Here is a 27,297-nt window from a genome sequence, read left to right as displayed (position 1 = left end):
CTGAATTAACCTGAAAATCACTGTGAAACTCAGTTTGGAGGTCATTAATATCTGTCACCTCAGCCACAGTGTTCCATTTTATTTTCATAAACACAAAAACTCACCTTGGTCATGTTACCTGTAGATTTCTATGCTTCAAACACCTATTTGTTGTGTTTTTTCTTTCATAATGGCTATTCTGTACAAACTCTTCTTTGCATTGCATCAGAATACAAAATTTGGGAAGGAAGAAGGCAAAGCCAACTCAGACCCTGAAAACATTTGGGAAATTGCCACACAAGAAACCACAAATCGGCTGAGGCACTCAAAACAATGACAGCAAGCCAGAAGTGGAGCAAGCCAACAGCTGTGCCCTGATTGAAAAAGAACCATCCTCTTGTGCCCTGAACTCAATATGCCAGCCTCAAAACCAAAGCTCATATCAGAAAATTCATTACAAACCATGATAAATAAGAAAAAAGAGAAAAAAGCCAAAGAAATGCAAGAATCCGTAATGATATTGGGTTTGATTTAGTTGCAAGGAAACTGGCTGTTCCCAGATTCATCCACCACTAAAGCTGACTGCCTGTGGAATTCTGACTGAATTAACCTGACAATTGCAGTGAAACTCAAGATACCAAATTTCAGCTGAGGCACCCAAAACAAAGACAATAGCCAGAATTGGAGCACACCAACAGCTGTGCCCTGTTTGAAAAGGACCATTCCTCTGGTGCCCTGAACTCTATATTGCAGCCTCAAAACCAAAGCTCACATCAGAAAATTCATTACAAACCATGATAAATAAGGGAAATGTGAAAAAGCCAAAGAAATGCAAGAGTCCTTTGTGATATTTGGCAGGATTTAGACACAAAGAAAGTGGCTGTTTCCAGATTCATCCCCCCCTTCCACAGACTGACTTTGGAATTCTGATTGAATTCACCTCAAAATCGCTCTCACACTCCATTTGGAGGGAATTAGAATCTGTCCCCTCAGCAGAAGCGTTCCATGTCATTTTCCAAAACACAGAATCTCATCTTGGTTGTGTTGCCTATGGATTTCTAATCCTGAAAGGGCAATTTGCTGTGTTTTTTTTTTTTTCTTTCATAATGGCTACTCTGTCCAAAATCTTGCTTGTATTGCATCAGAATACAAAATTTGGGAAGGCAGAAGGCAAAACCAACTCAGACCCCGAAAGCATTTAGGAAATTGCCACACAAGAAACCACAAATCAGCTGAGGCACCCAAAACAATGACAGCAAGCCAGAAGTGGAGCAAGCCAACAGCTGTGCCCTGATTGAAAAAGAACCTTCCTCTTGTGCCCTGAACTCAATACGCCAGCCTCAAAACCAAAGCTCACATCAGAAAATTCATTACAAACCATGATAAATAAGAAAAAAGAGAAAAAAGCCAAAGAAATGCAAGAATCCATAATGATATAGGGCTTGATTTAGTCGCTAGGCAACCGGCTGTTCCCGGATTCATCCACCCCTCCAGCTGACTGCCTGTGGAGTTCTGACTGAATTAACCTGAAAATCACAGTGAAACTCAGTTTGGAGGCAGTTAATATCTGTCACCTCAGCCAAAGTGTTCCATTTTTTTTCCAAAACACAAAAACTCAACTTGGTCATGTTCCCTATAGATTTCTAAGCTTCAAATGCATATTTGTTAGGCTTTTTATTTCATAATGGCTACTCTATACAAACTCTTCTTTGCATTGCATCAGAATACAAAATTTGGGAAGGAAGAAGGCAAAGCCAACTCAGACCCTGAAAACATTTGGGAAATTGCCACACAAGAAACCACAAATCAGCTGAGGCACCCAAAACAATGACAGCAAGCCAGAAGTGGAGCAAGCCAACAGCTGTGCCCTGATTGAAAAAGAACCATCCTCTTGTGCCCTGAACTCCATATTGCAGCCTCAAAACCAAAGCTCACATCAGAAAATTCATTACAAACCATGATAAATAAGAAAAAAGTGAAAAAGCCAAAGAAATGCAAGAATCCATAATGATATTGGGTTTGATTTAGTTGCAAGGAAACTGGCTGTTCCCAGATTCATCCACCACTAAAGCTGACTGCCTGTGGAATTCTGACTGAATTAACCTGACAATCCCAGTGAAACTCAAGAAACCAAATTTCAGCCGAGGCACCCAAAACAAAGACAATAGCCAGAATTGGAGCAAACCAACAGCTGTGCCCTGTTTGAAAAAGACCATTCCTCCGGTGCCCTGAACTCTATATTGCAGCCTCAAAACCAAAGCTCACATCAGAAAATTCATTACAAACCATGATAAATAAGGGAAATGTGAAAAAGCCAAAGAAATGCAAGAGTCCTTTGTGATATTTGGCTGGATTTAGACACAAAGAAACTGGCTGTTTCCAGATTCATCCCCCCCTTCCACAGACTGACTCTGGAATTCTGATTGAATTCACCTCAAAATCGCACTCACACTCATTTTGGAGGGAATTAGAATCTGTCCCCTCAGCAGAAGCGTTCTATGTCATTTTCCAAAACACAGAAACTCATCTTGGTTGTGTTGCCTGTAGATTTCTAATCCTGAAATGGCAATGCGCTGTGTTTTTTTTTTTTTCTTTCATAATGGCTACTCTCCAAAACATGCTTGTATTGCATCAGAATACAAAATTTGGGAATAGGAAGGCAAAACCGACTCAGACCCAGAAAACATTTAGGAAATTGGCACTCAAGAAACCACAAATCGGCTGAGGCACCCAAAACAATGATAGCAAGCCAGAAGTGGAGCAAGCCAACAGCTGTGCCCTGGTTGAAAAAGAACCTTCCTCTTGTGCCCTGAACTCAATATGCCAGCCTCAAAACCAAAGCTCACATCAGAAAATTCATTACAAACCATGATAAATAAGAAAAATGAGAAAAAAGCCAAAAAAATGCAAGAATCCATGTTGATATTGGACTTGATTTAGTCTCAAGAAAACCGAATGTTCCCGGATTCATCCACACCTCCAGCTGATGCCTGTGGAATTCTGTCTGAATTAACCTGAAAATCATAGTGAAACTCATTTTGGAGGCAATTAATATCTGTCACCTCAGCCAAAGTGTTCCATTTGATTTTCCAAAACACAAAAACTCACCTTGGCCGTGTTACCTGTAGATTTATATTCTTCAAATGCCCATTTGTAATGTTTTTTATTTCATAATGGCTACTCTGTCCAAACTCTTGTTTGTGTTGCGTCAGAATACAGAATTTGGGAATGAAGAAGGCAAAGCCAACTCAGACCTAGAAAACATTTAGGAAATTGCCACACAAGAAACCACAAATCGGCTGAGGCACCCAAAACAATGACAGCAAGCCAGAATTGAAGCAGGCCAACAGCTATGCCCTGTTTGAAAAAGACCATTCCTCCTGTGCACTGAACTCTATATTGCAGCCTCAAAACCAAAGCTCACATCAGAAAATTCATTACAAACCATGATAAAAAGAAAAAAGAGAAAGAAGCCAAAGAAATGCAAGAGTCCTTTGTGATATTGGGCTTGATTTAGTTGCAAGGAAACCAGCTGTTCCCGGATTCATCCACCCCTCCTAGCTGACTGGCTGTGGAATTCTGATTGAATTCACCTGAAAATCGCACTCACTCTCAATTTGGAGGAAATTAATATCTGCCCCTCAGTGGAAGGGTTCTATGTCATTTTCCAAAACCCAAAAACTCATCTTGGTCATGTTGCCTATGATTTCTAATCATGAAAACCCAATATGTTCTGTTTTTCAATTTCCTGATGGATCCTCGTTCTAAACCCTTGTTTGTATTGCATCAGAATACACAATTTGAAAAGGAAAAAGGCAAAACCAACTCAGACCAACAAAGCATTTAGGAAAAAGTCGCTCAAAATGAAAAATTGCCTGAGGCACCCAAAGCAATTACAGAAAGCCAGAATTGGAGAGAAACAACAGCTGTGCCCTAATTGAAAAAGACCATTCCTCTGGTTCCCTGAACTCCTTAAGCCAGCCTCAAAACCACAACCCACATCAGAAAATTTATTACAAACCATGTAAATAAGAAAATGTGAAAAATGCAAAAAAGAAAAAGAAATGCAAGAGTCCTTCGTGATATGGCGCTTGTTTTAGTACAAGGAAACCAGCTGTTTCCGGATTCATCCACCCCTCCCAGCTGACTGACTGTGGAATTCTGATTGTATTCACCTGAAAAGAGAGAACATTTATAAGTATATTGGGACTGTGGAACCTGTCATTTACCAATCACATGTTAGACTGAATCATAGACCAAATATAGGGAAGAAATCCTATGCATGTAAACCTTGTGGGAATTCATTCAGTATTAAATACCCTCCATCACAGCACTCATATTGTGGAAAACCCTCATGTGTGTAATGATTGTGTGGAAACCACTCACCAGAAGTCAGATCTCATTAGACATCAGAGAATTCACACAGGGTTGAAATCTTACAAATCTAATGACTGTGGGAAGTTCTTTGGCCAGAAGAAACACCTCATAAATCATCAGAGAATTCACACAGGTGAGAAACCTTTTGAATGTAATGACTGTGGAAAATCCTTTGGCCAGAAGGCAAACCTCATAAATCATCAGAGAATTCACACAGGTGAGAAACCTTATGAATGCAATTACTATGGAAAATCCTTTGGCCAGAAGGCAAACCTCATAAATCATCAGAGAATTCACAGAGGGGAGAAACCTTATGAATGCAATCATTGTGGAAAAGCTTTTGCTGAGAAATCAAAGCTCACAAAGCATCAGACAATTTGTACTGGGGGAAACCTTATGATTGCAATGACTGTGGAAAAACCTTTGCTGAGAAGTCAAACCTCAGAAAGTATCAGAGCCTTCACACCATGGAGAAAGCTTATAAATGAAATGACTGTGGAAAAGCCTTTGGTCCCATCCTTGCATACCAAGGATAAATCCCACTTGGTCTGGGTGGATGATCTTTCTGATGCATTGTTGGATTCAATTGGCCAGAATTCTGTTGCAGATCTTTGCATGTATGTTCATCAGGGAAATTGGTCTATAATTACTTTCTTTGTTGCACTTTTTTCAAGTTTAGGAATGAAGGTGATGTTGGCTTCATAGAAAGAATTTGGGAGAATCGCCTCTCTCTCAATTGTTTTGAATAACTTGAGAAGAATTGCAGTTAGTGCTTTAAATGTCTGTTAGAATTCAGCAGTGAAGCCTTCCAGTTTTGGGGTTTTCTTGGTAGTGATGGTCTTTATTACTGGTATCATTTCCATCTGGTTATGTGTGTGTTTAGGTTTTCTATATCTTTGTTGCTCAATTTAGGTAGGTTTTATGGATGGAAGGATGGTGGAAAGCCTCTTTGCTGTACTTCATAACTCATAAGATATCAGAGTATCCACACAGGGAATTTTCTACTTGACCTTTTTGTGCAAGTTATATCTCATGAAATATTAGAGAATTCACCAAGGGGAGAAATGCATGAATATAATACATGTGAATAGCCTTTGTGGTGCAAATCAGACCTCATCAAACATAAAAGAATTCTCATGGGGAGCAATTTTATGAATGTAATGACTCAGAGCCTTTTACCATAATTCAGCCCTCATTGTACATCATCAAATTCATATAGGGAAAAACTCCTTTGAAAGTAAAATCCCTTTAATTAGAAGCCATACCTCATAAGACAACAGGGAATTCACGTGGGAGAGAAACCTTATGGGTGTAATGAGTGTTGGAAAGCTCTGCCCAAATCTCTCCTTATATCAGAATGCACAACATATATATCTAATGAATGAAATAAATGTGAGAAAGTCATTTCACATAGGTAATGCCTCATAATCCATCATGGAATTTGAACAAGGGAGAGACCTTAACAATATAATGAATGTGGAAGAGCTTTTCTCCAAAATTCATGTAAGTATTGTGACAAAACCTTTTGCTGGAAATCACATCCTATCCAACAGAGACTCATGTAAAGGAGAAAGCTTATAAATATTATTAGAGTCAGAAGTCAATGGTACATCAGAGAATTGACACAGGTGGTTTCTTAGGCGTATACTGATTGTGCAAAAACATTTTCTTTATTTCAGGCTTGTATAGACACAGAATTCACAAAAGGTGATAGTCTTTGCATGCTGTAAATACAATAAAACCTTTAGCCAGAAATTAGACATCAACAGACTTCAGAGAATTCATAAGGAACAAAAGTCTATGCAATGAATTTGGAAAATGTATTTCTGTTATAAATCAGTCTTCAATTCCCATGAATAGACTCACAAATGAGAAAACATGCATGCATAGAAAAGTTTTGTACCATAAATTATCTCTAGATGGTAAACTAATATATCACACAAAAGAAAAATCATGAGTGTAATGGAATTGGGAAACCCTTTGCTATAAGGCAGATTTCCAGAAAGCTTAGCAAGATTACAGAAAAGTCTCTGAAAATGTAACATGTCTGAAAGATTTGTTGGCATCACAAACTGGAGGATAGCTCAAGTGCATGTGTTTTTGTGCCTGGCATCCAAATTGATATCTCTTTTTCTTTGATGAATTCCTTGTTTATTTATTTAGCAGATTTAGAGACAAAGGATTCCTGTCCATTGATTTACTACTATATGCCCACAATTGCCATGGTAAGGTCTATGGCAAAAACTGAGTGCTGGGGGCTGTGAATCTGATTCATCACTGATAACATTGAAGACATTGGTTCCTGGTTCTTATGCTGCTATGCATGGAAATGTTTCTCTAATTTCATTTTCAAATAGTTCATTGTTAATATAAAGAAATGCTTCTAATTTTTAAAATTTCATTGAAATAATTTGTGATTAATGTGTCCTAGTCATGCATTATTACAGGGTGTAGTGCAATATTTGCACACATTTATGCAGTAAAAAGTGATCAAGCTAAGCAACTACAGTTTTATTAAGTTTTTAAAGAGTTATTTATTTGAAAGACAGAGTTACAGAGAGAAGTAGCAGCAGAGAGAGAGAGAGGTCTTCCTCTGCCGGTTCACTCCCCAGATGGCCACAATGGCCGGAGCTCTGCCAATCTGATTCCAGGAACCAGGAGCTTCTTCCAGATCTCCCACTTGGGTGCAGGGACCCAAGGACTTGGGCCATCTTCTACTGCTTTCCCAGGCCATAGCAGAGAGTTGGATCAGAAGAGGAGCAGCCAGGACTAGAACTGGTACCCACAGGGGATGCTGGTGCTTCAGGCCAGGGTGTTAGCCCACTGTGCCACAATGCTGGCCCCCAAGCAACTACAGTTTCTAATTCTTCTCCATGATTTGAGACTACCAGCTCCTCTCCTTCAGTTCTTTACACAGAACCTAATATGGTTGAATGTAGTCATCTCATTATATTATGGAACACCAGAAGTTCTTTCTGCCTCTTTGATTTTTGATACCTATTATCCAATCCCCCTCTATCCCTAGCTGCTTCCCTTCTCAGCCTCTAGTAATCACAGTTCTGTGTTCAGATCCATTATTTTCTTTCACTTCCACATGCGACAAGGACCAGGTGACATTTGTGTTCCTGCTTCTGGCTTATTTCAATTAATTTAATAATATTTTGTTCTTTTTTTGTATCTAAAAGAGGTTGCCCTGTCCATTGTTTTTCATTGATGGACAGCTAGATTGGTTTCACATCCTGGCTGCAGTGAACTGTGTTATAGTGGCTGTGTTATGGGAAAATTGCTGTATCTTTGATATGCTCTCCTCCTTTCCTTCTAATAAAATTTCCTTATTCTATATAGCCAAGAGCAAGATAACTCTCACATGGTAGGTCAATTTTTATCTTAGTTTAATTTTTGTTATTTATTTGAAAGAGTTACAATAGAGGTAGAGACACAGAGAGGTCCTCCATTAGCTGGTTCGCTCTACAGATGACTACAAAGGCCAGAGTTATGCCATTCTGAAACCTGGAGACAGGAGCTTCCTCTGGGTCTCCCTCATGGGTGCATGGGCCCAAGGACTTGGGCCATCTTCTACTGCTATCCCAGGAGATAGCAGAGAGCTGTATTGGAAGAAGAGCAGCTGGAACTAGAACTGGCACCCAAATGGGATGCTGGCCCTTCAGGCCAGGGCTTTAACTCACTGCACAACAGCGCCAGCCCCAATTTTTATCCTTTTTAAGGAATGACCATACTGTTCTGCATAACATCTGTACTAACTTGTGTTTTCACCTACCATATATGGTGGTTTTCTTTTCCCATGTGCTCTCTAGCATTTGTTATTTTTTATCAGTTTGGCATAAAAATGATATAGTATTGTTCATGTTTTTGTGTATTTTGAAATCAGTTAATTTGTTTATTAAATCTTTATTATTTGAAAGGTGGATTTAGAGAGAGAGGGAAAGACATAGATAGCTTTCATCTGCTGGCTCACACCCCAGAGAGTTTCAACAGTTGAGCCTGGGGCATGCTGGAGTCAGGAGCTTCATCCAAGTCTCCCACATGAGTGGCAAGGACCTGAGTCCTTCGTCCATCTTCTGCTGGTTTCCCAGGTGTTTAGCAGTGAGCTAAATTGGAAGTGGAGATTCCTAAACTCAAAGTGGAACTCAGATGTTATGCTGGCCTCACAGATTGCAGCTTTCCCCACTTGGCCACAATGCCAGCCCCTCTATCAATTTAATTCCTCAAAAATAGCTCAGTAATGTTGGCATCTATCTCATTTTGTTTTTTCTCTGTTATTATTCAACTTATTGATGTCTTATTTTTGTTCACATTATTCCTCTCAATTGCTCTACCTGAGGTGAGTAGGGCTGCTGTGTTGCTTAAATGAAGTGTATGCTTTAGATTACTCATTTAATGAGTGCATGTCATTCACATAGCACTTCACTGAAGTTCTACTATGTCCCAAATCCTCTTCTAGGCACAGAATTTAGACCACTTTTCTCTTAGGCCCAGATCTTGCCTTTAACATACTACTTGGAATTTAGTAGCTCATGAAATCTGCAGACTGCATAAATGAATGAATATTTTGAGGGCTGTGCTTTTGTGGAGGAACTTCATAGGAGACCGAAGGAATAAAATAAATCAAAAGTATCCACAGTATATAGAATGTATACTATTTTACAAGTCACAGAGAAGAAGAAGAAGAAGGAAAGTAGTAAGACTAGAAAGTTTGTGGCAAGACTAACAGGCGCTGGTCAAGAACTTAATAAGCACATTAGGAAAGCAGTAAGGTTTCTTTTTTTTTTTTTTTTTTGAGGAAAAGTTTTTATTTCTAGTGATGAAATTGGCTACAGAACATTATGAAAGTTTAAAAATACAAAGAGAAATTGTCTATAATTAATAGATTCAAAATTTGACAATCAGTGAATATCATTATTAGTCATTACCAACAACAGTTATTGATTTGAAAGGCAGAGTGACAGGAAGAGGGAACCACTGCTTCACTCCCCAGACACTTGCAATAGCCAAAGCTTGACCAAGCCAAAACCAGGAACTGGGAATTCATTCTGGATGTCCCATTTGGGTGCAGGGACCCAAGCACTTCTGCCATCCTCCGTCTCCTCCCAGGGTGCACACTAGCAGAAACTTGCCTCAAAGCAGAGAAGCTACCACTCAAGCCAGGCATTTGTATATGGGATGTGGGTGTGTGGTGGTGATAGCAAGCCCTCATGGATAAAAAAAAAAAAAAAAAAAAAAAGTTATTTCTATGCCAAGGAAATTACTCTGTAGTCTTTCTCTTATAAACTACGTATTGCTGAACCTAGATAATTTTTCCTTTATTTAACAATGACATGAAAATGTCAGTTGAGTTGGCTTTCCTGAAGACCTTGTTTCTTGAATATTAGTGGCTAGCTGAGATAAATTCTTTTCATCTCTTTCTCGCTTCGGCAGCACATGTGCTCGCTTCGGCAGCACATATACTAAAATTGGAATGATACAGAGAAGATTAGCATGCCCCTGCGCAGTAAGGTTTCTTTACCTCCCTGTAGGCTCTGCTCTCCAGAGGTGAACAGGGTCCTCTAAACCCACTTGCTGCACACACAAACACCTGAGTGTTGTATTCTCCCACAGGTGTTGGAGACTGATATGGTGTTCTGATTTATATTTACATAATGGCTAGTGACATCGGGCATATTCACATGTTTTGACCATGTACATTTCTTCTGAGAAATGTCTATTCAGATCCTTGCCTGTTTCTTCACTGTATTTTTTGGAGTTTTTCCAATTCATGTAAATGTTCTGGAAATCTGTAAACATTCAGAGTTTTAATTTTTCCTGCCATCTGTTCATTGTATCTACACTCTGATGTTTACTTTGTTGTGAAGAAGTATCTTAGTTGGATATACTCAAATGTCTCTGTTTTTATTTTTGTGACTATTGCTATTGGAATCTTACCCAAAAGCTATTGTGTGTTGACAATATTTAGAGTTTCCCTATGTGTACTTGGGTTTGGGTCTTATGATTACATTTTAATTCACTGTGAGTTCACTTTCACATAGTGTAAGAGATGTTGGAGTCTCTTTTCAGGCTTCTACATATGGATAATCAAGTTCCTCTGCACCACTTGTGAAAGAGATTCTTCTTTCTCCAGTTCATTTTAGTTCCTTTGTTAAATATGAGTTGCTGGTAGAAATTTGGGTTTATTTCTATGCTACCAAGTCTTTTCCATTGAACTATGTGTCTGTTATTATATCAGTGCTAACACTTCTTCTTTTTTTTTTGCAGTATATTTATTTGAAAGGCAGAGTTACAGAGAGGTAGAGGCAGAGAGAGAGAGAGGTCTTCCATCCACTGGTTTACTCCCCAAATGGCCACAATGGCCGGAGCTCTGTTGATCTGAATCCAAGTGTCAGGAGCTTCTTCCAGGTCTCTATGCAGGTGCAGGGGCCCAAAGACTTTGGCCATTTTCTACTTTTTTCTCAGGCTATACCAGAGAGGGGTATAAGAAGTGGAGCAGCTGGGAAACATACTGGCACCCATATGAGATGCCGGCACTGCAGACGGTGACTTTACCTGCTTTGTCATAGTGCTGACCCCTGTAATATGTCTTAAAATATGGTGTGATGTCTCCAGCTTTTTTTTGCTTTATAATATTGCTTTAGATGTTAAGCATCTCTCATGTTTCTATGTGAATTTTAGCATCATTTTTTCTAGCTCTGAGAACATCGTTGGTATGTTGATTGGGATTACATTGAATTTGCAAATTGCTTTTGGTAGTATGGATATTTTGGTATTATTCTTCCCATTCACAAACATAAGTTTTCTGTGAGACTGTCAAAAAGCCTTGACAAAAATTGGACTTTATTACACAAAAATTCATCACTTTTTGGGATCATTTAAATCCATAATTTTGCACTAATATTTGATAAATAATTAAAGACTTTGAGCATTTTAGTAGGAGAAATTAAAATATTTATCAATTTATTCAAATATTGTTTAGATGTGATATTCAAATATTGTTTAGAGCCATTGTCTATATTCCCTCTAAATTACGATCTTTTTGCTTTTTGCCTGTTAAACTTGTCCCTTGATTCAAGAACCCTTTTTAATGTAATGTAAACTGAAAATGTCATTTCATAAGCTAAAAAAAATGACAAAGAAGGAAAAAGAAGGGAGGGAGGTTGAGTATATAATTATGTTCTCCGAATTTTTTCTATAAAACATATTGAATCATTTAAAAGCTAATTAAAATTAAACTCAAAATTGGACCATTATGACCAATACTTAAAACAAGTGATTAAAAACTGTAGATGTCTTCAATTTTGATTATCATTCTTCTTTAGAATATCTGAAAGAAATCCGGCTTCTCACTTTAAAATATACCAGTGTGTTAGAATTCAGTATTAAATGACTTTGTTTAAAAGTTTTATTTAATCTATTGCTTTAAGTAGTAATACTATGGCCATTGTAAAACAAAATCCTTATCATTTTTCATAAAACAGAAAGGGCCTTTAAAACATCATCACTAAAAATATTAAGAGACCTAAAATATAACATTCTTAAAACCCAAGTGATACCATTCAAAATTTTCAAATATGCAGGGATAGTTCATGTCAAGTAACTAAATAATTGTTAAGTGTATATATGGAATAGCTTCTATAAATTCTTTTGGCAAGGGCTGGCACTGTGGCATAGTGGGTGAGGCTGCCACCTGCAGTGCTGGTATTCCATAGGGGCATCAGTTCAAGACCTGGCTGCTCCACTTCCTATCCAGCTCTCTGCTATGGCCTGGGAAACACTATAAAATGGTGCAAGTCCTTGGGCCCCTGCACCTGCATAGGAGACCAGGAAGAGGCTCCTGGCTCCTGCCTTCCAGTCAGCACAGCTCCAGCCATGGAGGCCAACTGTGGAGTGAACCAGTGAATGGAAGACCACTCTCTCTGCCTCTCCTTCTCTCTCTGTGTAATTCTGACTTTCAAACAATATAAATAAATCTTTAAAAATTCTTTTGGCAAATAGATGAAGCTACTTGTTATACATTTCAAATAAATAGCAAACATACTAGAAAAATATTTTGAATAAAATTTAAGCAACTCATAGCTATACACAGAAATTTCTCACCATAACAACATAGCAACCACTAAATTTCCAAATTCAATTTTCCACAACTTAGAATCTTTAACTCCAGAAGGAGTACAAAATTGACAGAACAGTGGCCTATGTATCAGGATACCTAATGCTAATACAGAATTATCCCTGCCACAACTTACCTATGTGACCTTGAACAATTCACTTTACTTCTCTGGGCTTGGCATTTAGCATCCTCATGTGATAAAGGAGGCTTGGATAAGATCAGTTGTACTCTATCTTGAGACTTCAATGATCTCTCAGTTTCCAAACAGGCACCTTAAGGGAAAGTAAACCTTTAGATCAAAGCTTACATTTTTAAATCTAAATATATTTTAAACTGTTTCTACAACTAGTACAAAACAACACATTCAAATGTGTACCATGCCACTTTTCAATATTTGGGAATAATTAATGCATCATTTTAGAGCATTGTCTTGAGGCCAGTGCTGTGGTGTAGCTAGTAAAGCCACTGCATGCAGTGGGGGCATCCCATATGGAGGCCGGTTCAAGTCCAGGCTGCTCCACTTTCCATTCAGCTGTCTGCTATAGCCTGGGAGAGCAGTAGGAAGTTGGCCCAAGTCCTTGGGCCCCTGAATCTGCATGGGAGACCCTGAAGAGGTCCTGGCTCCTGGTTTCAGATTGGCATATCTCTGACCTTTTAGGCCATCTGGGGAGTGAACCAGCAGATGGAGGACCTCTCTCTCTCTCTCTCTTCCTCTTGTTCACTATCTGTGTAACTCTGACTTCCAAATAAATAAATAAATAAATCTTTTAAAAAATCAAAAGAATATTGTCTGGCACACAGTGAACCACTAAGTACAAGATATTATTAGGAATATTAGATTGAAATATTGAAATAAACTAGGCAATAAGCCTTAAGATGCAAATTAATACCAAGAAATATAATCTCAAATTTCTGTGTTCAACAAGGTAGTCTCTTTTCACGACTAACTTTATACTAAATAAGATATTTTGATATTTTGTTAAGAGTAAATTTATCGGGGGCCAGCGCCATGGCTCACTTGGTTAATTCTCCACCTGTGGTGCTGGTATCCCTTATGGGCAAAGTGTTCTAGTCCTGGTTGCTCCTCTTTCAGTCCAGCTTTCTGCTATGGCCCGGGAAGGCAGTAGAGGATGGCCCAAGTGCTTGGGCCCTGCACCCGGATGGGAGACCAGGAGAAAGCACCTGACTCCTGGCTTTGGATGGGCACAGCTCCAACTGTGGCAGCCATCTGGGGACTGAACCAATGGAAGGAAGACCTTTCTGATTTCTCACTGTATATAACTCTACCTGTCAAATAAAAAAAATTATTAGTTTTTCATAAAAACTGCAGTATTGAAAAAGTTCTAAAATCCCTCTAATTCTAAATGTCTGTGACTGCTAACTCATTAGCACATATTGCATTCTTTACATCTGGGTAATCATGACAATTCACTTTTAAATGATTAACAGATCTGCTGTTATATATAAATACATGCTTTTCCGAAAATCATACAATAAGCAGGCTACATACTTTACTTCAAGTAGAACTGCCATATCCAGTCCTACAATTGTAAATAAGACAGTTTCAATTGTTCAGCATTATCAATTATAAATTCCAATCGTGTAGCAATACTCATAAGAATTTAGGGGGCTGATGCTGTGGAGTAGCAAGTAGAGCTGTGGCTTGCAGTGCTGACATTCCAATTGGGTGCCAGTTCAAGTCCTGGCTACTCAAATTACTATCCATCTTTTTAGGCAAGTAAGACTTACTATCCAGCAGTAGAGGATGGCCCAGGCCCTTGGGCTCCTGCACCTGCATAGGAGACCCAAAAGAAGCTGCTGGCTCCTGGCTTTGGATTAGCAGAGCTCCAGCCATTGTGGCCAAATGGGGAGTGAACCAGCGGTTGGAAGACTGCTCTCTCTCTCTCTCTCTCCTTCTCTGTGTAACTCTGATTTTCAAGTAAAATAAATGAATCTTTTTTTAAAAAGGATGAAATAAAAAGGAAGATGAAGATTACAAAATTGTTTAATTTTTTTAATAAATATAAATTTCCAAAGTACAGCTTTTGGATTACAGTGGCTTCCCCTCCCCCAAAACATCCCTCCCACCCGTAATCCTCCTATTTCCTGCTTCCTCTCCCATCCCAGAAGATTACAAAATTGTATGAAGGACATTTGTACAGTAAACAAATATACTGATTTCCAATGCAATATTTGAATACTTGAAGCAGGAAGGCTAAGTACTTCTTTGCCAAAATAACATGTTTTCTCCAGTGTAAAACCCATTTGCCATCCCAATACACAAAGGGATTTGGGGCAAGAAGGAAAAAAGAAGTCCACACATGCAGAAATTTTAAGCAAAACAAAATAGAGAATGTATTTAGTTTCATGTAAATCACATGAGAATTAATAGTATTCTACCAATTTGCAACAAATATTTTTAACTTTAATGAATGAATGAACTTTCAGTTACATAGCAGGAAACTTCTACCCTCTCCCATAAAACTGAAAGAGAAACTTTTTAAAAGTAAAAACTGATGAAAGAATTCTGCAATACATGTTAATGTTAAGTAGCCCAGCAGAGTTTATTTAGAAATACAAACACACACACAGAAAATAAATACATTAAAATCTTACTGAATAGTCCAGTAATAGTTCAGGATCCAATATGTGTGCAAAAGATTCTGGATTTCCCAGTCACTTTGTATAGGAAATGATGTGCTTTGCTATGTAGCATGTAACTTTAGATTCCTGAACACCTCCACTTTGCTTCTTACCCTGAGTCCCAGCAAATACAGGAACACAGCTGTTGAGTCATTTATTTTCTGGATTTGGGAATATCAAAGAATTAATGAGTATAGAAAGTTGTACAGCAGAGACCAAGAATATCCAAGGGAGGTCAGGAAAATCAATTGAACAAGTCAAAATACTATGAATGTATACTGAATGCTCTGTTTTTAATATGTCTTACTTACCTAAAAAGACATGAGGGCTATTGCTCTCTCTCTTAATACAACTAAGGAGAAGATATCACCAATGCTCAAGAAAAATGAATACACAGCAGAGCTAATACAAAATCCCCAAATTCCAAAATAGAAAAACTGGATATGCACTCCTTACACACACCCTGAAGTGGCAATGAAGTAGAACAAATCTAAAATTAGAAAAAAATCTTTTTTTAAAGATTTATTTATTTATTTTAAAGTCAGAGTTGCACAGAGAGAGGCAGAGAAGAGAGAGGGGTCTTCCATCCACTGGTTCTCTCCCCAGTTGGCTGCAATGGCCAGAGTTGTGCCAATCCAAAGCCAGGAGCAAGGAGCTTCTTCCAGGTCTCCCACATGGGTGCAGGGGCCCAGGACTTGGGCCATCTTCTACTGCTTTCCCAGGCTATAGCAGAGATCTGGATCCATATGAGCTGCCAGCACTGCAAGTGGTGGCTCTACCCACTATGCCACACCACTGGCCCTGAAAATTCTTGTCAAATTAAGAACATTTAACCTTTGTTTTAGAGTGCATTATTAAAATATCTAAACTGGGGGAATACATAATTTCTTTCTTTAGAAATCAGAAGAGAAAAAGAACACTTCAAGCCTACTGTGACACCACACAGAAGGAATGGAGAATCATGATCTCAATTAGCCTAGGGACAGAATAAAAGGGAGGGAAATAGGAACAACAGAATTAAGATGAATAAGCTTTGACAGCTGAGGGAATCTGAATGTAAAGAAAAGGCATGCAGTTAACTGAAACAATAGAGATAATTCTGAGAGGAAAAAACATTGTTAAGTCATATTAATGGGGCCAGAGCTGTGACTTAGTAAAGTAAAAAAAAAAATCTAAAATTTGTTTTTAAATTATATAATTAAAAAAGATTAAAAAAAGATGTTCAATCTTAAGTCTCTACAGCATAAGATATACATCAATTTTCCCAGGTTCTATTTGCATTTATTAACAAAGTTTCATGGGTATAATCACTAAAGTGGCTCCAATAAGTCTTTTTATAAAAATTATTTTTTATTTTGACAGGCAGAGTGGACAGTGAGAGAGACAGAGAGAAAGGTCTTCCTTTTTCTGTTGGTTTACCCCCTAGTGACCGCTGCCGCCAGTGTGCTGCGGCTGGCACATGGCGCTGATCCAAAGCCAGGAGCCAAGTGCTTCCTCCTGGTCTCCCATGCAGGTACGGGGCCCAAGCACTTTGGCCATCCTCCATTGCACTCCTGGGCCATAGCAGAGAGCTGGACTGGAAGTGGAGCAACTGGGACAGAATCTGGCTCTCCCAGCAGGACTAGAACTTGGTGTGCCTGCACCGCAGGTGGAGGATTAGCTTATTGAGCCATGGAGCCTGCCTCCAATAAGTCTTAACCTGGGATGCAACTAAATTTAACAAGGATACTCAATAGGAATTTTAGAAGAATTCCAAAATATGTATCAGAATAAAAATAAATACTTTACTTGGTACATCTCATTTTAACTATACTATTGTCTAAATTTCCAAATGCCAGATGTACTAAAAAAATCCCCAAAGCAGCAGAGTTGGTCCGACATGATGAGGAATAAAATAAAGAAAATGAGAATTCGCAGATCCCAGATTAAAATAACCAAGAAGGCCCAATAAAAGAAAACTCAATGTCTTCATACACTAACATTTATTACCTCAGATTTATTTAACAAAAAGGTGATTATTCCAGCTACATCCCATTAGGTAGCCCAATTTTACCTGCTAAATCCATTTAAAAAAAGCACCTCATGATATATTACTAAAATCATATTGCTATATGCCATCCACCATGTCCACTGTACCTTATACCTAATGTTAACAGATCTGATGAAAATCAGTAGATAAATGATGTGTCTTAACCACGTGTGGGAAATGTCTTTTGTTCAACGTTTTTCCAAAAACCCCTCAGTCTCAGTTTGCCTTCACCTTGAAAAGACACTTCTGAGGTTTACTAATCAGTCCAGCTTCTTCGGGCCTCCCTCCAATGAAAGGGGCTAAAATCCATCAAAATAAACTCTAGGCACTGTCCTTGTGCTCCCAGTGACTTTTTCACTCTAGGGGCTCACAAACCTTCTAAATTCTTTAGATCACCTGTGATGTCCATTAGTTCTCAAAGACTATGATGCAAGTAATTTCCCCTCTTGGAACCTTGTTATTAACTGTGCTGTATGAGAAATGAAGTCTCCTACACACCTTGTGCTTATGATTCTCCAAACCATGTTGCCTGCTAGGACTTTGGCCATGAATATAGGACAGCAATACCTGAACATGATTACTGAGATCTCCTTAATAAAGGATAGACTGGGGCCAGCACTGTGGTGCAGTGGTGTAATCCTTTACCTGCAATGCTGGCACCCCATATGAGCACCAGTTCTAGTCCCCATTTCTCCTTTTCCCAGCCAGCTCTCTGCAATAGCCTGGGAAAGCAGTAGAAGCTGTTCCAAGTGCTTTGGTCCCTGCCAAAATATGGGAGACCTGGAAGCTCCTAGCTCAGATTGGCCCAGCTGCAGACATTGCAGTCATTAGGGGAGTAAATGAGCATATGGAAGACCTTTCTGTGTCTCTTCTTCTCACTCTCTGTAAGTAAACCTGTCAACTACATAAATAAATTCCTTATATATATATTTACATTTATTTATATATTTATGTATATAAATATATTCATATATAAAATATATTATAATTTATCATACAATATATTATATAATATATAATTATAAACAGATAATATTATATAATTTATTATATGTATTTTATATATATATATATATATATATTATTGAGATGACTTCAATAGCCAGAGTGTGGCCAGGTTGAAACCAGGAGCTTTTCCTCTGATGTGTGTCCCAGGAACCCAGGTACTTGGAGCATCTTTCACTGCTTTTTCAATCCATTGGTAAGGAGCTGGATCAGAAATAATTATTTATATATAAATAACAAATTCATATATAATAATTATATACAATTATATATTTATAATAATTATATGCAATTCTATATTATGTATAGAAATATATAGTATAATATATAATATATATTATAATATATAAATATATATATGATGGACCAAAATATGGTATTCTCCATTTGGCAGAAGGGACAGGCTGCAATATCTACTGTCTATGACAGTATGTCAGCATAATGCAGGAGGTAACCCCTCTACCAAATAAGAAAAGCTATTTCAGTTCAGCTGGACATCATTCTGCTGACTGTTGACCTTATTACTGTTAGTCTGGATGCTTTCATTGGTTGCAATCCAGAGACCCAATTTTCCCATAGATATAAACACCAGCAAACATGAAAATTTGGTAAGAAAAGCTTAAACTGAGAGTTATGATTAATAACTATTTTTTTAATTTTTATTTAATGCATATAAATTTCCAAAGTACGACTTATGGATTACAATGGCTTCCCCCCCATACCGTCCCTCCCACCCACAACCCTCCCCTTTCCCACTCCCTCTCCCCTTCCATTCACATCAAGATTCATTTTTGATTATCTTAATATACAGAAGATCAGCTTAGTATACATCAAGTATGGATTTCAACAGTTTGCTCCCACACAGAAACATAAAGTGAAAAATAATAGATGATTTTTTTTTTAAAATGATGATGAAATCAGAGCAGACCTATTGTCATGTTTAATCCCAGTGAGAGTCAAGTTGGGAATTGATAATTTCTTTTTTTTTTTTTTTAACAGAGGATCAGTTTAGTATGCATTAAGTAAGGATTTCAACAGTTTGCACCCCCATAGAAACACAAAGTGAAATATATTGTTTGAGTACTCGTTATAGCATTAAATCTCAATGTACAGCACATTAAGGATAGAGATCCTACATGAGGAGTAAGTGCACAGTGACTCCTGTTGTTGACTTTACCAATTGACACTCCTGTCTATGGCATCAGTAATCTCCCTATGCTCCAGTCATGAGTTTCCAAGGCTATGGAAGCCCTCTGAGTTCTCCGACTCTTATCTTGTTTAGACAAGGTCGTAGATAACCTACGGTTCGACCCAGCCATCCCACTCCTTGGAATTTACCCAAAGGAATTTAAATTGGCAAACAAAAAAGAGGTCTGCACCCTAATGTTTATTGCAGCACAATTCACAATAGCTAAGACCTGGAACCAACCTAAATGCCCATCAACGATAGACTGGATAAAGAAATTATGGGATATGTACTCTTTAGAATACTATACCGCAGTAAGAAACAACGAAATCCAGTCATTTGCAACAAAATGGAGGAATCTGGAACACATCATGCTGAGTGAAATAAGCCAGTCCCAAAGGGACAAATACCATATGTTCTCCCTGATCAGTGACGACTGACTGAACACCAAGAGGGAAACCTGTTGGAGTGAGGTGGACACTATGGGAAATGGTGGCTTGATCAGCATAGCCCTGACTGTTAATGAACAACTTAATACATTATCCCTCTTAGTAGTTTTTTTTATCTGTTCTACTTAATATGACTGGTTTAGATCTGTAATTGATGCACAGTTATTCTTAAGTGTTGAAAATTAACTGAAATGTGATCCCTGTTGAACATGGTGGTGGGAATGGGAGAGGGAAGAGATGTATAATTTGGGACATGCTCAGGCTGACTTGCCCCAAGTGGTGGAGTTGGAAGCATACCAGGGGATTCCAATTCAATCCCATTGAGGTGGCATGTACCAATGCCATCTCACTGTTCCAGGTGATCAGTTTCAGTTCACAGTTGGTCATGGTGGAGGGACTGGGAGTCAAAGGGAGCACATAGACAAGTCTAGTACCTGCTAACGCTAACCGATGGAGTAAATAAAGGGGAGAGTGATCCAACATGGGAAGTGAGATACTCAGCAGACTCATAGAATGGCAGATGTCCTAAATAGCACTCTGGCCTCAGAATCAGCCCTAAAGGCATTCGGAGCTGGCTGAAAAGCTCATGAGAGTATTTCAGGCATGGAAAGCCAAGACACTCTGGCAAAAGATCTCTGCGAGTGAGATCCCAGTGGACAGAACAGGTCATCAAAGAAGGAGGTACCTTTCTCTGAAGGGAGGAGAGAACCTCCACTTTGACTATGACCTTGTCTAAACAAGATTAATAACTATTTTAACAAAATTTCTCAGAACCCATCTAATCCAAACCTTGGACAATTGGAAGACATTGTACTTGGCCCACCCATAATCAAAATGGATTCTAAATCCTTCAACTGCAAGGAGAGTATCATAGACATTAATGCTCCAAACGGATCCAGTTCTCTGCTAATGTGTCTGGAAAAGCAGCACAGGGTGACTCAAATATTGGGGCTCCTGCACCCTTGTGAGAGACCTGGAAGAAGCCCCTGGCTCCTGATATCAGTCTGGCCTAGCCGCAGTCATTGCAGCCATTTGAGGAGTGAACAAACCAGGAGGAAGATCAATCTCTCCCATTCTCTCCATCTAGTGCTGCCTTTCAAATTCATAAAAGGATCTTTAAGAAAATAGATCACTTCAATAAATTTGCCATTGCTCAGTCATGATGACTTTTACTACCTTCAGTTCTTTTTCAAAAGATTTATTTATTGGAAAGGCAGATAGAGGAGCTGGTGGTTGTGGTGCAGTGGACAAAGCTGCTATCTGTTACATTGGCATCCTGTATGTGCACCAGTTCAAGTACCAGCTATTCCATTTCTGATCCAGCTCCTTACCAATGGACTGAAAAAGCAGGGAAAGATGGCCCAAGTGCCTGGGATGCTGCCACGCACATTGCAGGAAAAGCTCCTTGCTGCCATGCACATCGGAGGGAAAGCTCCTGGCTTCAACCTGGCCACACTCTGGCTATTAAAGTCATCTCAAAAATGAATTAGGTGGTGGAAGATTTCTGTCTCTCCCTCTCTCTGTAACTCTTTCAAGTAAGTAATTAAATATTTTAATATGATAAAAAAGGCAGAGACACACAGAGACAAAGAGAGAAGGAAAGAGAAGCAGAGAGATCTCCCATCTGCTGGTTCACTTTCTATATGGCTACCACTGTGCAAGACCAGGTTCTCAAGTCCCCATTGAGGTTACAGTTCTCCAATTTGACGACAGGAATGAAAGAATTTGAGCTATTATACATTGCTTCCCAGGGATATTAACATGAAGCTGATTAGGAAGTGTAGTACCCAAAACTCAGATTAGCACTGCAATATAGGATGTGGGCATCTGTTGTGACTGCTAACAAATTGGAAATCCTAGAGTAAAAATCAACAGATTCCTGGACATACACAATATACCAAAATTGAGTCATGAAGACACATAGAAAAGCTAAACAAATCAAAAACCAAGACAGAGATTGGATGAGTAATAAAGACCCTCCCAACAAGCAAAAGTCCAGGATCAGACAGCCTCACTATTGAATTCTACAGGACTTTTAAAGAACTAATGCTTCTCAAACTATTCAACACAATTGAAAGAGAGACAATCCTCTCAAACTCCTTCTATTAATCCTGCATCACCTTAATTCTTCAACTAGAAAAAGATACAGTGGAGAGAGAGTACTATAGAAAAATATCCCTGATGGGGGCCAGTGCCATAGCACACTGGGTTGATCCTCCACCCGTGGAGACGGCATCCCATATGGGTGCCAGTTCTGGTCCCGGTTGCTGCTATTCCAGTCCAGCTTTCTGCACTGGACTGGGAGGGCAGTGGAGGATGGCCCAAGTGCCTGGGTCCCTGCACCCGCATGGGTGACCAGGGAGATGCTCCTGACTCTGGCTTCCGATTGGACCAGCACTACCTGTTGGGCCATATGGAGCATAAACAAGCAGATAAAATACTTATGTCTCTCTGCCTCTGCCTCTCCATCTCTGTAACTCAATCTTTCAAATAAATAATTCTTTTGAAAAGGTCAACAAACAATAAAGGCTGGTGGAGAGGGAGAGAAAAAGGTACCCTAACCCACTGTTGGTGGGAATGAAGCTAGTGCAACCATTATGGAAGGCAGTATCAAAGTTCCTCAGAAATCTGAAAACAAACATACCATGTGATCCTGCCATCTGACTACTGGGAATTTATCCGCATGAAATGAAATAGAATATGCACAGGCATGAGTTATCTGTACCCTCATGTTTATTACAGCTCAATTCACAATAGCTAACATGGAATCAACCCAGATGTCCATCAACTGGTGACTGGAACAAAAATATGAGCTATATATACAGTGTAAAATACTATTCAACCATAATTGAGAATGAAATCCCATCTTCTGTAACTAAATGGATGAACTGGAAACAAGTATGCTTCATGAAAGAAGCCAGTCCCCAAAAGACAAATACCATATGTTTTCTCTGACTGGTGGTAATTAATATATAGACAACAAAAAGCAGCATATGAGTTAAATTGACATTTTGAGATTTGAGTATTGTTCATAGCACTTTTCTGTACTCTTTGATAGAGTACACAACATATACTCATTGATATTTCTGCTACTACTTGCTGAATTCTTTATTTTGTAGAGGGTTAAAGCTTGTGATTCTAAAATAAAATCAAAGCATGCAGCTGTCAAAATTAAAAGAAAATAAAACAAGAAGGAGGGAGTTGGAAATATGAGAACAAGGGAAGATAGGATAGGATGTTATCAGTTTGCTCTTCAATCTGTATATATAAATTACATGAAATTTGTTCACTTAATATGCATTTAAAAATATAAACTTAACACTGGAAGAAAAAGACCTGAGATCAGTGTTTTCTGGATTACCACTAATAAAATTTAGTCTTCATTTATGTCTGACCATATTTAATTTCTTATTTATTTATTTTATAAGAAAATTAACATCACCATTCCTAACAAGTCCATCCTGCTTCATGCATATCTATCAGTTCCCACTATGCTAATAATTTCTCATGAACTTAAATCCATATCATCTTAAAAAGATGCAATGTGGGGCTGGCGCTGTGGCATAGCAGATAAAGTTGTTGCCTGCAGTGTTGGCAAGCCATATGGGTGCCAGTTCAAGTCGCGGCTGCTCCACTTCTGAACCAGCTCTCTGCTATGTCCTGGGAAAGCATTAGAAGGTGGCCCAAGTCCTTGGGGCCTTGCACACATGTGAAAGACCCTGAAGAAGCTCCTGGCTTCAGATTGACACAGACCAGTCATTGCGGCCAACTGGGAGTAAACCAGCCGATGGAAGACCTCTCTGTCTCTGTCTGTCTGTCTGTCTCTCTCTACCTCTTCTCTATTTGTGCAACTCTTTCAAATAAATAAATTAATATTTAAGAAAAAAGCCTGATTCATGTTATTATTTATGTGTTTTAGAGGCTTTGCAGATGTTGATTACATGTGCCATGAAAACCCATTAAAATGCAAATCCTATAAGAGGCAACTCCATGTGCACTAAACTGGTAAAATCCAGTGCATGTGTTGAGAAAAACACACTAGCAATACATTTCAAAAAGCTGTGAAATATTATAAGTGGCTGTCAAAAGCTAAAAATCTGACAATGACTCATTATGTCATTTATTTATATATAATGCTGAGAAAATCAGAAGTATTTGTTAAAACTTCTGCTAAAATGCACTAGATTTATAATTTTTAAATGCATCTTTCCTAGACGTAATGCAGTCCTGTACTACTTTAGAGTATCAGAAATTTAAAATGTTGGACCGGTGCTGTGGTGGAGCAGGTTAACACCCTGGTCTGAAGCGCCAGCATCCCATATGGGGGCCGGTTCAATACTCAGCTGCTCCACTTCTGATCCTGCTCTCTGCTATGGCCTGGCAAAGTAGTAGAAGATGGCCCAAGTCTTTGGGCCCCTGTACCCATCTGGGAGACCGGGAACTAGCTCCTGGCTCCTGGCTTCAGATCAGCACAGCTCTGGAAGTTGCAATCAATTAGGGAGTGAACACCAGATGGAAGACCTCTCTCTTTCTCTCTGTCTCTCCTCTCTGTCTGTAACTCGACTTGTACATAAATAAATAAATCTTTAAAACAATTAAGAAATTTAACATGTGAAAGGTTTTTAAAAAATGTATTTCTTTATTGTGAGGCAGAGTTACAGATATAGAGAGGAAGAGAAAGAGAGGTCTTCTATCGACTGGTTCACCCCTAAATGGCCAGAATGGCTGGAGCTGGGCCGATCTGAAGCCAGGTGCCAGAAGCCAGGAGTCAGCAGCTTCCTCCAGGTCTCTCACATGGGTGCAGGGGCCCAAGAACTCAGGGCATATTGCACTGCTTTCCTAGGCCATTAGTAAAGAGCTGGATTGGAAGTGCAGGAGCAGGGACTCAAACTGGTGCCCATGTGGGATGCTGGTGCTGCAGGTGGATGCTTAATCTACTATGCCACAGAGTGGGCCCAGGGAATGGTTTTAGGAAGACATCTTTCATGTAGACTAGGCTGCAATATTGCAAGGTAAGGTTTAGCTTTTATTCCCACACATCAGTATTCATCTTTTAGCAACTATAAATACTGAATATCATACATATAGACATAAATATAGGTAACTGAAGATTTTGTTGTCATTCTTTCTAATTCTCTTTTTAATGTCTGCTAATAGGCCATCTTATGGATTATTATATTGATGTTACCCATACACAAGCATCAGGCATTTCCACTGTTGAATGTGTTTATGAGTACAGGTAGATTTGTGTGTACATGAATGCACATTTGATGGAGATAGCACTGACAGTAATACTGTGAGAAATCCTAACGCTGATTCCAAACTTTCTGTCCTCCGCAGAGATGGCTGTCATTGAAGTAGACCACAGGGCCCCTTTTGCTGTTATGGACTGAAATGTGCCTCCCTAAAACTCTAACACGGAAGTGCTAACCAGCAACATGACTCTACCTGAAGAAAGTGCTTTTAAGCAGATCAAATGGTAGATGTGTCTGTCACATCGGAGAAAGGCTTCTGGAAAAATCGAGCCTATTTAAGCACCTTGATCTGATATTTTCAAGCTCTACAACTCTGAGAAGTAAAATTCCATGATTTAAATCATATTCTCTGTGGTATTTTCTTAGCAAATTAATATATCCTCATTTCTGCCAGCATTTTCTATTGTCATCCAGAAGGTCCTAGTGATTAGCAGAGAAATATAGAAACTAAAAACTGTGATTTTAGATTACCAAGTATCTACTAACACAAAAAGATCCCAGAAGCCACCTACTACCATCCTCCAGGACCCAGAAAAAAAACAGGAAGGAGTCAAGTTGCAGGGCAGTAGAAAAAAGTGAATAATGAAAGATCACAGCAGAAGTAAATAAGGAAGGGTTTGGTGCTGTGGTGTAGTGGATTAAAGCCTTGACCTGCTGTGCATGCATCCCATATGTTGCTGCTAGGAGACCAGGTGCTCCACTTCCAATCCAGCTCCCTACTAATGCACCTGGGAAATTGGTGGAAGATGGACCGTGTTCTACGGTGCTGGCACCCACATGAGAGACTTGGAAGAAGCATCTGGCCTTTCCAATAAATAAATAAATCTTAAAAATATAGAAACAGTGTTAGCACTGTTGGAAAACAGACTCATAGTTCAATGTAAAAGTATAGGCAGCTGAAATAAACCGACTTTTCTACAGGCAACTCCTATTTAACAAAGGAAAGAAAACAAACAGGAGAAAGAAGAACCCCTTTAGCATATGGTTTAAAGGAAAGTGATTATCCATATGTAGAAGCCTGAAAATATACCCAAAACCTCATACACTATGTAAAAGCAACTCAAGGTGAATTAAAAGTCTAAATATAAAACCAGAAACTAAGTAAACATATGAGAAACTATAAAACATAAGCATAGATAACAGTTTTGGGTAAGATTCCAAAAGCACAAGTAACAAAAATAAAATATAGAAATTTGAGCATATCATATTAAGATACATCTTCACAACAAAGTAATCAACAGAGTGAACATACAATGGACAGAATGGCAGGAAACATTGAAAACTCTGATTATGACAAAAGATTGATAGCCAGAACATACATATATAGAACTGGGAAAATCTCCAAATAAGAAGCAAAATGTACAGCTAAGAAATGGGCAAGGATCAAAACAGATGTTTCTCAGAAGAAGAAATCTCAATGGTCAAGACATAGATGAACATGCCCAATATCACTAGCCATTAGGGAAATGTAAATCAAAACCAATAGCAGACTCCATCTGTGGGAGAAGACAATGCTTGGGTTTTCATTTGTGCAACAAGTGGGTTTAGAGGACCCTGTTCACCATAAGAGGGCAGAGTCTACATGGAAGTAAGGAAACCTTAATGTTTTCCTAATGGGCTTGTTAAATTCTTGACCAGTGCCTATTACCTTTGCCGCAAACTTTCCAGTCTCACTACTTTCCTGCTTCTTCCTCTTCGCTGTGGCTTGCAAAAACAGTGTACCTTCTATATACGGAGGATACTTTTGTTTTGTTTTATTCCTCCTATCTCATGATGTTCCTCTAAGAAATCACAACCCTCCAAGTATTCATTAATTTATGCAGTCTGCAGTTTTCATGGGCTACTACATGGCAAAGTACTAGGTTAAAGGAAAGGTATAGGTCAGGAACTGAGCAAAGTTCACAATGATGAAGCCATTGGGGAAATGAACCTGATGGAAGACCTCTCTCTCTCTCTCTCTCTCTCTCTGCCTCTCCTTCTCTCTCTGTGTAACTCTGATTTTCAAATAAATAAATAAATCTTTAAAAACTAACAAAATATACTAAAAACCTGGTGGCAACACCTTTCTATCAGAACATGTGAAGCACTCAAACACAGTTTGTCCCAGAAAGTCAACCATAAGGGCATATCATCTACTGCACTTGTGGACATCTCTGAGGGAGGTAAGGGGCACTTATTTCTTCCCCTCTTCTTTCTTACCACTCTCACAGTTATAACTTCTATCGATGCTTCCAAAGACCAGTCTCTATGAAATT

The 27,297-nt window shown here is 38.8% G+C and overlaps 1 long non-coding RNA gene and 1 pseudogene across 7 annotated transcripts in view; one reads left to right on the top strand and one right to left on the bottom strand.

Annotated features, from left to right (window-relative positions):
- Nucleotides 1-9,132: 9,132 nt before the first annotated feature.
- LOC149119983 (uncharacterized) overlaps nucleotides 9,133-27,297 on the bottom strand; it is an 82,663-nt gene continuing 64,498 nt past the window's right edge. For all 7 annotated transcript variants that reach the window (XR_016227010.1, XR_016227009.1, XR_016227013.1 and 4 more), the window contains exons 2-3: nucleotides 12,612-12,747; nucleotides 9,133-9,566 (exon numbers count right to left, since the gene is read on the bottom strand). This is a non-coding gene — a long non-coding RNA (uncharacterized LOC149119983). The remainder of the gene's footprint in view (nucleotides 9,567-12,611; nucleotides 12,748-27,297) is intronic.
- LOC149119984 (U6 spliceosomal RNA) lies at nucleotides 9,798-9,865 on the top strand (annotated as a pseudogene).

Source organism: Oryctolagus cuniculus, chromosome 21, assembly GCF_051225735.1.
Source record: "Oryctolagus cuniculus isolate XC-2025 breed Fujian yellow rabbit chromosome 21, ASM5122573v1, whole genome shotgun sequence".
NCBI classification, from domain to species: domain Eukaryota; kingdom Metazoa; phylum Chordata; class Mammalia; order Lagomorpha; family Leporidae; genus Oryctolagus; species Oryctolagus cuniculus.
Note: the sequence above shows the minus strand (reverse complement) of the source record. Positions and strands in the feature narration are given on the sequence as shown.